General features: G+C 42.4%; 1 long non-coding RNA gene across 1 annotated transcript in view; it reads right to left on the minus strand.

The window, feature by feature from the left end:
- Window positions 1-1,477: 1,477 nt before the first annotated feature.
- LOC123575493 (uncharacterized) overlaps window positions 1,478-12,654 on the minus strand; it is a 41,594-nt gene continuing 30,417 nt past the window's right edge. The window contains exon 6 of the long non-coding RNA XR_010577737.2: window positions 1,478-2,011. This is a non-coding gene — a long non-coding RNA (uncharacterized lncRNA). The remainder of the gene's footprint in view (window positions 2,012-12,654) is intronic.

The raw sequence follows: 12,654 nt of genomic DNA on the forward strand, positions 1-12,654 counted from the left end.
CCTAGCCCTAGCCCTAACCCTAAACCTTAACCCTAACCCTGACCCTGACTCTGACCCCGACCCTAAACCCTAAACCTAACCCTAAACCCTAACCCTAACCCCCAACCCTAGCCCCTAACCCGACCCTGACTCCGAACCCTGACCCTAACCCCTAACCCTAACCCTCACAACCCTAACCCTCTAACCCTCTACCCTCTAACGCTCGCCCTCGCCCTAACCCTAAAACCCTAACCCTAAAATCCTAACCCTAACCCTTGGGTGGAGAGAACCTCTGTGCACAGGATTCAGAGGGGATTTCGGTTTCCCGTTTTCCACACTGAACCATTCTAAGTAGTCTCTGACCTTCGTTATTCAGGGCTAGAAACAGGAAGGATTTTATTCACTGTGGATGCGGCCCCGAGTTGTCCCAAAGCGAGGCGGTGCCGCCAACGTCCGTGCTGAGCACAACGCAGCTCCGTCCTCGCGGTGCCCCCCACGCCAGGGTCTGGGCAGAGTAGAACGCTGCTCTGTCTTCAAGGTACCCCCGAGGTCTGTGCAGAGGAGAACACAGCTCCGCCCTCGCGATGCTCTCAGTGTCTGGGCTGAGGAGAATGCAGCTCCGCCCTCACAAAGGTACAACGCTGGCGCTGGTGCAGAGTCGCACGCCAGGCGCGGGGCAGGCCGGCGCAGGCGCAGAGTCGCAGGCCGGCACCGCGCAAGCGCAGAGTCGCAGGCGGGGGGGGGGGGGGGGGGTCGCGGCGCAGGCGCAGAGACGCACGCCGCGTGGGCCTGAAGGGGCGCAGAGCAGGCGCAGAGATGCACGCCGCGAGGGGAGCGGCGCACAGACGGGCGAAACATCAGTAATGTGAAAAGCCGGGCTCCGGTGACCTCTGCTTGCAGCCGCGCACTACAGGGCCCTTTTGCTCACAGTGCTGTGCCAGTGCGCCCCCTGCTGGCGACTAGAGCAACTGCAGGGCCCTCTTTCTTACACTGGTGGCCAGCACCCCCTGCTGGCGTTGGGGCACTGCAGGGCCCTCTTGCTCGCAGTATAGTGACGGCACGCCGCCTGCTGGCAGTTGGGGACGTTGCAGGGCTCTCTTGCTCACAGTGTAGTGGCAGCACTCCCGATGCAGGCAACTGGGGACACTGCCGGGCCCTCTTGCTTGCCTTGTAGTGGGGGCATGCCCCCTTCTGGCCGCTGGGGGCACTACACGATCCTCTTGCTCACAGTGTGGTGGCAGCACGCCCCCTGCTGCCGACCAGGACACTGCAGGGTCCTCTTGCTCATGGTGTGGTGCCCGTGCGCCACCTGCTGGCAGCTAAGGACACTGCAGGGTCCTCTTGCTCACAGTATACTCATGGTAGGCCTCCTGCCCGGCCAACAAACAAGTTTCTATTCTGCTTGAGTGCTTGCAAGAAGCTAATATTATACTTACTAGATAATTAGAATCAAATCTATAAGCTTTAAGATTTTAAGTTGTCATTCTTATGAAAAACATTATTTCCTTTTTTTTAGGGTGAAAAGATATACATCTATTTAGAATCAGCTAGCTGGACTCAGTTTAGATGATCCCAAGTTTGTTGGCAACATCCAAAGCATCGTAATCAGGAGCCAGTCAAACATATGCCTTCTTCTCTCCATCAGGCCGAATCAGGACGTTGACTGTGGCCACATCCACGTCCCAGAGCTTCTTCACAGTCTGTTTGATCCAGTGCTTGTTGGCTTTAACATTGACAGTGAACACAAGCATGTTGTTGTCTTCTATCTTCTTCATGGCTGACTCAGTGGTCAGTGGAAACTTGATGATAGCATGATGGTCAAGCTTGTTTCTCCAGGGGGGCGCTCTTCCCAGGATATCTGGGCTGCCTCCGCAGTTGCAGTGTCTTGGGATGCTGGAAGGTGAGTGAGGTGCAGATCTTCTTTTTTGGGGAGGCTGTGAACACATTTCAACACTGCCTTCTTGGCCTTTAAAGCCTTTGCTTTGGCTTGGGCTTTAGGAGGGGCAGGAGTTTCCTTCATTTTTAGTGCCATCTTGTGAAAAGCGAAAAACATTATTACAATAATAAGTTTTTTACAGTAAATCTGCCTAATAGTAGTTTCCAAAATACTTTTGGTAATTTTTAACCTTAAAGTTAAGCTAAGTAAAATATTTCCATTAAATATCTACATCATTTATAAATAAGATACAATACTAAAACATTAATTACTGAACATAAGTAATTCAAGTTTATATAGTTTTGGCTTCTTACTTTTACAGAGAAACTAGATATTTTGGCCTGTTAATAAACATGTTTTTGCCTACCACACTGAGAAATTGAGACAGAGTGACACTCAGTCTCAAAAAAGAAAGAAAAAAAAGAAATCTCTTTCTCTTAAGTTAACTCTTGTTTTTGTTTTTTTGTTTTTTTGGTTTTTTTGAGATGGAGTCTCGCTCTGTCACCCAGGCTGGAGTGCAGTGGTGCGATCTCAGCTCACTGCAAGCTCTGCCTCCCGGATTCACGCCATTCTCCTGCCTCAGCCTCCCGAGTAGCTGGAACTACAGGTGCCCACCACCACGCCAGCTAATTTCTTGTATTTTTTAGTAGAGATGGGGTTTCACCATGTTAGCCAGGATGGTCTTCATCTCCTGACCTCATGATCTGCCCATCTCGGACTCCCAAAGTGCTGGGATTACACACCACACCTGGCCACTCTCAAGCTAACTCTAACTCACAACAATTTTAGTAGATTATGCTTTTGTAAACAGAAATGGAGCATTTATCTTTTTTTCCCCACCTGATTTCTCTAGAATTTTGAAATTCTTAATACTCTTACTTTCATGACAATATAGTTGTTAGCAAAAGTCCAGTAAGAATCTGTTCACCTTGTAACAGGACATAATTGGAAACTTTGGCTATATTATCAAGGTTTTTACTGAAATATCATATTTAGGAAGTGTACCTCAGACCAGTTATGACCAGCAATTGTAAGGAACTAAGGTTGACTTTTATGGAGTCAATGCTTACAAAGCCCTCTGAGAAAAGCCAGTCTGATACCTAGATTATGGGGTTCACAGCCTTACAGATTAGTAAGGAAGGTCATTTCCTTGTAGGCCCAGTAATTTGGGGCTATTTTGAGGGCCTCAAGCAGAGAGGAATTCACACAAAGCTATAAGGTCTGCAGCTGAAATTTGATAGTATGTTCTTGGCTTGGCTTTTAGCCTCAATAAGGCCTTTAAAAGTCCAATCTGAGATCCTGTATGAAAACTTGCAGCAAGGAAGCTTGAAAGCATCTATGTGGTCAGCTCTTGTTCTTACTAAACTTACATAAATCATCAGGCAAAATCTAACAAGGCTAGACTTAATTTTGAAACAAGAATAATCTTACTTTGATTATCTATGATCAAAAATAATGGTTACTACAGAGATAAATTTTATGTTTCAATGGAAAACTATAAGTCAGATGGGCATGGGGGCACATGCCTATAATTCCAGCACTTTGGGAGGCCAGGAGTTCAAGAGCAGCCTGGGCAACATGGTGAAACCTCATGTCTACTAAAAATAGAAAAATTAGATGGGCATGATGGCAGGTGCCTGTAGTCCCAGCTAATCACGAGGCTGAGGAGGGAGGATGGCTTGCACCCAGGAGGTAGAGGTTGCAGTGAGCTGAGATTGCACCTTTGCACTCCAGCCTGGGAGACAGAGCCAGACCCTGTCTCAAAAAAAACTTTTTTGAGGAAAACTATACGTAACGTAAATGACGAGTAGATGGGTGCAGCAAACCAACATGGCACATATATACCTACGTAACAAAACTGCACGTTGTGCACATGTACCCTAGAACTTAAAGTATAATAAAAAATTTAAATAAATAAAAGGAAATCTATAGCCCTTGCGGGTTATCAGATTCTAGTCTAGTTTCTTGTCTTTGGGCTAGTTTTACCTGTTTGTAAACTGGATCCTGCCATCTGATGAATTTTGTCCTACAATGATACTTGTGGAATAAGAAGCCAAATATTGCCTCTCCTATTAATGTATCTATTGTCAGTTAATTTGAAGGTCTCCAACCCTGGAACAAAGTTAGAAGAGGAAGGTTTTGCTCCCCAAAATGCATAACCAAACTGTGGTACATTCATGCAATGGAATACTATTTAGCCATAGAAAGGAACAAGCTATCAAGTCACACAAAGACATGAGTGAATCTTGCATGCACATTGCTAACTGGAAGAAGACAGTCTGAGGAGAATACACACAGTGTGACTTCATTTAATGAGATTCTGGAGAAGGCAAACTACACAGATGGGAAGCCATTGGCTCCATGGTTTGGGGATTTGAAGCATTCCATATGATACTTTAATAGCGGACACCTGCCACTACGCATGTGTCAAAACACGCAGAATTTTACAGCCAAATGAGTAAGCCAAACTCTATTCAAATTAAATAAAATTATTCGGGATATGGAGTATCCCAACACAGAATGCATCATGTGAAAAAGAAATTAACTATGCTACAAATTACTATGGTTTGGATGTGGTTTGTCCCTGCAAAAACTCGTGTTGAAATTTGACCCCCAGTGTGGCAGTGTGAGGCGGTGGGGCCCAGTGGAAGGTGTTTGGGTCATGAGGACGGATCCCTCATGAATAGGTTAATGTCCTCCATGGGGATGAGTGAGTTCTGCTCTCACAGGAATGGATTAATTCCTGCAGGAGTAGGAGTTAACAAGAGTCTGGGTTCCTTGGCGTCCCTCCTGCTGTCGCTCTTGCTATGTGATCTCTGGTGCACCCCTTGCTCCCCTTCCACTTTCCACCATGAGATGAAAAAGACTGAGGCCCCACCAGATGCAACGGCCTAATCTCGGACATTCCAGCCACCAGTATTGTGAGCCAAATGGACCTTTTTTACTTACAAATTACCCAGCCTCAGGTATTCTGTTACAGAAGCACAAAACGGACTAAGACACAAATGTAGGAAAAAACTCACTGAAGGTGTAGGGAAAATGGTGTTGACCTAATCACTTCAAAAATGAATAGATTCTGTAGGCTGAAGGCAAATGGACTACACTTCATCACTGGATTCCATTTTATAAAGTTCTTTCCAACAGGAGTAATTGTGAACAATTGTAAAACCACAGTATCTGTATCTGGATTAAACAATGACTTACGTAAGTTGCAGATGGTAGGAACCAGGTCTCTCACTGTTGAAGTGGGAGGTTACAAATTAGCAAGGGGAGAAGGCTAGAATGATTCATGTGATAGTAGATCAGAGGTAGAGACATCAACATAAACTTACATTTGGTTTAATATAGATACATACAGTTCTACATAGAAACCTTTATAATTAGGGGTGTATGGGTCTATTAGATGCATACATATACTTCCTAGCATTGCTAAGGAGGGACAAGATACAATGTGCTCATTCAGCAGTCAGATGTAAGTTTTCCTACCATTCTCAAAGGAATCAGGCTCTTTGAAGAAATGTCTGATACTAGAACTGGGACAGTAAATATATGAGCCAGGATAATCTTGAAGTATCAGAAAGTATGTACGAAAAAAAATTAAAATATGTAATAAAAATAAATAAAAAGTAATTCTTTTATTAAAAGAAAAACAGGAGCCAATAAAAAGAGCTACCCATGACCAACACAGGAATGAATTGTGCAACATAATACTGTAGTGCTGAATAGTAACTAAAGCTTTAAGTAATTATCTAGGTGTCTGTGTTTGTATACATAGGTGAATAAGCAAATGGAGTTGAATAGAAATCTCCTTTGCAAAAGAATTCCAAATAATTGAGGTAGACAGTCAGCCATCAAGAAGATGGAGCTCCTCACTCTGTAAGTGTGGGCTCCGCATAGTGACTTGCTCCGAAAGAACACGTGCAGTATGGAAAAGGAGGAAAAATAACGTCACAGTGGAGAAACCTGACAAGCTAGCTCCACCGAACAATCCAAGTGAACATCAAAGGTGACACTTCACCTTGAGAAAATGAAGTGACAAGAGTAGCACTTCACCTCTGTGATCTACTTCTTCCAGACCCATAACCCCAGTCTAATTATAAGGAAAATTCCATGTTTAATCACAATGGGGGACATTCTACAAAATTCCTGACCAATCCTCCTCAATACTGTCAAGGTCATCATGAGATGGAAAGCCAGACACGCTGTCACATCCAGGAGCCGCCTACGTGATGACTGCATGTCATGTGGGATCCTGGATGGGTCAGGGTAAGATGGAACTAAGGGAATCCAAATGAAATATGAATTTTAGTTAATGATAGTCTATCAGTATTTGTTCATTAACTGTGACACATTATGTAAGATATTAATAAGCCATGTGAGACACACTAACAGAAGATGTTAATAAAGGAAAGTAGGTTGAAGCTACAAGGGAAATCTCTGCAATTTTTCTTTTTTGCAATTTCTGTGTAAGTCAAAAACTGCTATAAAATATAACTGTATTTAAAACATTGTTATATTTTTCAAACACTTCTTTGTTTAATTATTTATACCATGAATTGCTAGTAAATGACACTGTTAACTAGTCCTGTTTTTTGAATAAGAGCATTTATGACACAAAAAAATTAAACAATGCAGACTGATATATAAATCAAAATAAATGTTCTTTACATGTTTTCTGTTACAGTGGTAACACATATGTATAAACTTATTTATCATTTTTTTTCTTGTGCTGTGGTTATGTCCTGGGTTCATTCTCTAAAATGCTGTTCACCTTAGGCCAGGAAAAAAAAAAACCTACCAGACTCTGTTTCAATTCATGAGTAAATATTTTCAAAAGAGTGACTTTGTAAAAATGTGTTCCAAAGGCAAACTGATTCATTGTGACTGGATCACTTCTTCCAAAGACTTCTTGTCTTTATTTTGTTCCATGCCTACCTTTTAGCCATAATACAACAGAATCAAATATTGGCCACTGGGAAAAAAAATATTCAAAGAAAGAAAGAATGTGAGCAGAACTTGTGACCATGAAGATTCGATGTTTTACCACAAAGCTTTCTAAAACAGAAGAGTGTAAAAAGATATTCAAAGTCAATTTCCTCAATGAGGCTTTGCAGAAAATGGGGAAACTAGAGGAAAAAAAATAGCAGGACATTTCTACGGGTGATTTTAGATGTTACTATGCTTTACGGAAAAAAAATATATATACTTTACCTTTTAAAGAATCACAAAGAAGTATTAGAAACCAAAACTGTGGAATGTTTCCAAATTTAGTTGAACCTCTATGTAGTTATGTCTATATAGCTAGTCATGAAGTTGATGATTTTTTAAAAATCCATGCCTTGTGTAATAAAATACACAATGAATACTCAATGCTCATAGGAAAACATGTTAGACTTTGTGAAAGGAAAATCAACCTTGAGGACCCAAAATCACTAAGCTAAAACGAAAAGTCAAGCTCGGGCTGCTGGGGGCAAACCTGCCTCCCATTCTGTCCAAAGTCACCCGTTTGCTCACTGAGAGAAATGCGTATCTGAGTGCCTCATCGGGAGAGAGTAACCAGCAACTCAAAAGAATGAAACCATTTGTCTCTTACCTACCTATGACCTGGAAGCTCCCTGTCTGGCCTTCTCTTCAAGTTGTCTCACCTTTCTGGACTGAACCAAGGTACATCTTTCACATATTGATTGATGTCTCATATCTCCCTAAAGTGTGTAAAACCAAGCTGGGCCCCGACCACCTTGGGCCCGTGTTGTCAGGACCTCCTGCAGAGGCATCACAGGCGCATCCTCAAACTTGGAAAAATAAACTTTCTAAAAAATATGAGACCTGTCTCAGATTTTCGGGGTTCACACATGTAATGTAGGATGTCAATGTTTATAAAACAGACATTATTCTATCTACTATTAAAATATGCTGCCAATTAACCTTAGACTTTCTCAACAAAATAAAAAATGTTGATGAGGTACAAATAATATATTTAGACTTAAATAATGTTGCAAGTTTTAATATACCTACTTTTCAATTTTTCAATACCATTTTTACTACTTTAACACTGTAAGAAAAATTAGTAATGAAAACATGAATAAAAGTGTTTACAGGGGGTGCACATGTTTCCTCCAGCCTCCGCCCATCCCCAGCTTTCATCCCAACTGTCCTGAGGTGGCTCTAAGCATTTCTCCTTTCTCTATACCAAGATCTCCCCGCTGAAGCAAACCCAAATCTTTCCATATGTTATGACACGCTGTGATGATTAGCAACCAAAGCCTCAAGGAAGGGATGCTTTTGTAAAACAAGACTTGTAGAACATAATGTGTGAAGTAAAGCCCATGGCAGATCTCCCTCTTTAGCACATGGGGGCAGACAGGAAGCTTTTGCCTCACCTTCCTCATCGGCCCACAGCTGCGTCTCCCCAGGTCAGTTTTGAGGACAAGGTGCTCCAAAGCCGTGACCTCTCCTCAGGTGGGTCCTGAGGAGAACAAAGCTCTGATTCTAATTCTAACCCCAATCCTGTCTCTAGACATTGACCCTGACTCTGATCTTGACCCTGACCATGACCCCACCTCTAACCATACTTCCGGCCCTGACTCTGACCCAGACCCTAATCCTAACCCTAACCCTACTATTGTCTTTACAATCTATCTCTAATCTTACCCCCTACTGCTAAATAGCTGTGGCCAAAAGCACTTTTTAAATTATTTAACTTCTTTTCCTTGAATTCTCTAAGGACATCCTAAAGGAGATGTCATTATGTATTTTGCAGTCCCTCTGAGTGGTATGGCTTCAGATAGGAAGTTCTAATACTTTGCAAGACATAAAAAGTTTGGAGAGTAACAGCACGGGGTTGTTAGGGATGCATGTTGGCATTCACGATAGTCATTGGTGCTGTTCTCCAAATATTTTCAGTTCAGTTTTTATGAATGCATTCTGACTACTCCAACCCACCTACTTAAATTTTGGTATGACCACATAGTAGGGTTTTTTTTGTTTTTTGTTTTTTGCCAATGGAGGTGAGAAGAAATAACATGTGACTTTTTCAGGAGAAATCTCTAAGAACAGAGTTCTATTCAGCATGCTTTTTTCTCTTTTCTATAGCATTAATTTTAGCAATATTAATAGCTTCAAAAACTAACTTAGCTATTACGTTTTTTAAAATGTCTTTTGTCTTCCAGTTTGTAAGCCACACTGATCAGGACTACAGAGTTAAATTATTAGAAGTGATAAAGGAAAGATAATGCTTATCTTTCAAAAACATGAACTACCTGTTTAATGGGCAAAAACAAGTTTTGTTCTATTCATCAGGTAATAAACAAAACTCTACACAAAAAGTGAGGGTCAGGGAATGCAGAGAACACACAACTGACTTCATGGTAGGAAGATTCTGAGTGCTAATTCAATGTTACTCCTTATTAGCTGCAAAATATAATTGTATTTGAAATTTTTATCATGGACACTAACCATCATTACGGACACAGGATGGCCATTGACCAATGAGAAAAGATGGTGGTCATAACAACCAGCAGTGCCCATGGCACATCCACCAGTGTGCAGTGACTATCAGCTCCGACTGATCTGGATGTCTTAACAGCTTCATCTGTGAGTGACAGGATTGCCTTGTGTCAATGGCTCTCAAACCTGGGTGCTTGCTTGAATCTCTTAAAGAACTTTCAAAAATATGCTCATTGCTAATTCACAATTATACTGTTTAGGAATTATTAATCTGGGTGCTCCTGTATTGGGTGCCTATATATTTAGGATAGTTAGCTCTTCTTATTGAATTGAACCCTTTATCATTATGTAATGGTCTTCTTTGTCTCTTTTCATCTTTGTTGGTTTAAAGTCTGTGTTATCAGAGACTAGGATTGCAACCCCTGCCTTTTTCTGTTTTCCATTTGCTTGGTAGATCTTCCTCCATCCCTTTATTTTGAGCCTATGTGTGTCTCTGCACATGAGATGGGTCTCCTGAATACAGCACACTGATGGGTCTTGACTCTTTATCCAATTTGCCAGTCTGTGTCTTTTAATTGGACCATTTAGCCCATTTACATTTAAGGTTGATATTGTTATGTGTGAATTTGATCCTGTCATTATGATGTTAGCTGGTTATTTTGCTTGTTAGTTGATGCAGTTTATTCCTAGCATCAATGGTCTTTACATTTTGGCATGTTTTTGCAGTGGCTGGTAATGGTTGTTCCTTTCCATGTTTAGTGTTTCCTTCAGGAGCTCTTGAAGGGCAAGCCTGGTGATGACAAAATCTCTCAGCATTTGCATGTCTGTAAAGGATTTTATTTCTCCTTCACTTATGATGCTTAGTTTGGCTGGATATGAAATTCTGGGTTGAAAATTCTTTTCTTTAAGAATGTTGAATATTGGCCCCCACTCTCTTCTGGCTTGTAGTGTTTCTGCCAAAAGATCTGCTGCTAGTGTGATGGGCTTCCCTTTGTGGATAACCCAACCTTTCTCTGGCTTCCCTTAACATTTTTTCCTTCATTTCAACTTTGATGAATCTGGAAATTATGTGTCTTGGAGTTGCTCTTCTTGAGGAATATCTTTGTGGCATCCTCTGTATTTCCTGAATTTGAATGTTGTTGTGCCTTGCTAGGTTGGTGAAGTTCTCCTGGATAATATCCTGAAGAGTGTTTTCCAACTTGGTTCCATTCTCCCCATCACTTTCAGGTATACCAATCAGATGTAGATTTGGTCTTTTCACATAGTCCCATATTTCTTAGAGGCTTTGTTCATTTCTTTTTACTCTTTTCTCTCTGAACTTCTCTTCTCACTTCATTTCATTCATTTGATCTTTAATCACTGATACGCTTTCTTCCAGTTGATCAAATCAGTTACTGAAGCTTGTGCATTTGTCACGTAGTTCTCTTGCCATGCTTTTCAGCTCTATCAGGTCATTTAAGGACACCTCTACACTGGTTATTCTAGTTAGCCATTTGTCTAATCTTTTTTCAAGGCTTTTAGCTTCTTTGCGGTGGGTTTGAACTTCCTCCTTTAGCTTGGAGAAGTTTGATCGTCTGAAGCCTTCTTCTCTCAACTCGTCGAAGTTATTCTCCACCCAGCTTTGTTCCATTGCTGGCAAGGAGCTGCGTTCCTTTGGAGGGGGAGAGAAAGCACTCTGGTTTTTAGAATTTTCAGCTTTTCTACTGTTTTTTCCGCATCTTTGTGGTTTTATCTACCTTTGGTCTTTGATGATGGTGACGTACAGATAGGGTTTTAGTGTGGATGTCCTTTCTGTTTATTTTTCCTTCTAACAGGACCGTCAGCTGCAGGTCGGTTGGAGTTTGCTCGAGGTCCACTCCAGACCCTGTTTGCCTGGGTATCAGCAGCGGAGGCTACAGAAGATAGAATATTGCTGAACAGTGAGTGTTGCTGTCTGATTCTTGCTCCAGAAGCTTCATCTCAGAGGTGTACCCAGCCATGTGAGGTGTGAGGTGTCGGTCTGCACCTAGTGGGGGATGTCTCCCAGTTAGGTTACTCAGGCATCAGAGACCCACTTGAGCAGACAGTCTGTCCATTCTCAGATCTCAACCTCCATGCTGGGAGAATCACTGCTCTCTTCAAAGCTGTCAGACAGGGACATTTACATCTGCAGAGGTTTCTCCTGCTTTTGTTTAGCTATGCCCTGTCCCCAGATGTGGAGTCTACAGAAGCAGGCAGGCCTCCTTGAGCTGCGGTGGGCTCCACTCAATTCGAGCTTCCCAGCAGCTTTGTTTACTTACTTAAGCCTCAGCAATGGTCGGTGCCCCTCCCCCAGCCTCACTGCTGCCTTGCAGTTAGATCTCAGACTGCTGCACTAGCAATGAGGGAGGCTCCATGGGTGTGGGACCTTCTGGGCCAGGTGTGGGATATAATCTCCTGGTGTGCTGTTTGCTAAGACCCTTGGTAAAACACAGGATTAGGGTGGGAGTTGCCCGATTTTCCAGATGTTGTGTGTCTCAGTTTCCCTTGGCTAGGAAAAGGAATTCCCTTCCCCCTTGCACTTCCCAGGCAAGGTGATGCCTCACCCTGCTTCAACTCTCGCTGGTCAGGCTGCACCCACTGACCAGCACTGACTGTCTGACATGCCCCAGTGAGATGAACCCGGTACCTCAGTTGAAAATGCAGAAATCACCTGTCTTCTGTGTCACTCACACTGGGAGCTGGAGGCTGGAGCTGTTCCTATTCGGCCATCTTGGGTCCCCCCCCCCAGCATCCCTTTATGATTAAAGCTCTCAGCAAAATAGGCATACAAGGGACATACCTTAATAAAAGGTATCTATGACAAATGAACAGCCAACATAATAATGGGAAAAAGGTGAAAGCATTCCCTCTGAGAACTGGAGCAAGACAAGGATGCCCACTCTCTCCACTCCTCTTCAACATAGTACTGGAAGTCCTAACCAGAGCAATCAGACAAAAGAAAGAAATAGAAGAAATCCAAATCAGTAAAGAGGAAGTCAAACTGTCACTGGTTGCTGACCATATGATCTTTTGCCTTGAAAACCATACTGACTCCTCTAGAAAGCTCCTAGAATATATCAAAGAATTCAGCAAAGTTTCTAGATGCAGGATTAATGTACATGAATCAGTAGCTCTTCTTTCCACCAACAGCTACCAAGCAGAGAATCAAATCAAGAACTCAACCTCTTTTACAATAGCTGCAAAAAGCAAACAAACAAAAACAAAACAAAACAAAACAAAACTTAGGAATATACCTAACAAAGGAATTGAAAGACCTCTGCAAGGAAAATTAC

This window comes from Macaca fascicularis, chromosome 9, assembly GCF_037993035.2.
Source record: "Macaca fascicularis isolate 582-1 chromosome 9, T2T-MFA8v1.1".
Classification (NCBI taxonomy): domain Eukaryota; kingdom Metazoa; phylum Chordata; class Mammalia; order Primates; family Cercopithecidae; genus Macaca; species Macaca fascicularis.